The sequence below is a fragment of the Cherax quadricarinatus genome, chromosome 82 (genome assembly GCF_038502225.1).
Source record: "Cherax quadricarinatus isolate ZL_2023a chromosome 82, ASM3850222v1, whole genome shotgun sequence".
NCBI classification, from domain to species: domain Eukaryota; kingdom Metazoa; phylum Arthropoda; class Malacostraca; order Decapoda; family Parastacidae; genus Cherax; species Cherax quadricarinatus.
Window position 1 is genome coordinate 7,140,089 of NC_091373.1, and position 343 is coordinate 7,140,431.

Sequence of the window (343 nt, forward strand, 5' to 3'; positions counted from 1 at the left end):
GGTGGTGATTGTGGTAGTGGTGGTGGTGATTGTGGTAGTGGTGGTGGTGATTGTGGTAGTGGTGGTGGTGATTGTGGTAGTGGTGGTGGTGATTGTGGTAGTGGTGACTGTGGTAGTGGTGACTTTGGTAGTGGTAGTGGCGATTGTAGTAGTGGTGGTGGTGATTGTGGTAGTGGTGGTGGTGATTGTGGTAGTGGTGGTGGTGATTGTGGTAGTGGTGGTGGTGATTGTGGTAGTGGTGACTGTGGTAGTGGTGACTTTGGTAGTGGTAGTGGCGATTGTAGTAGTGGTGGTGGTGATTGTGGTAGTGGTGACTTTGGTAGTGGTAGTGGCGATTGTAGTA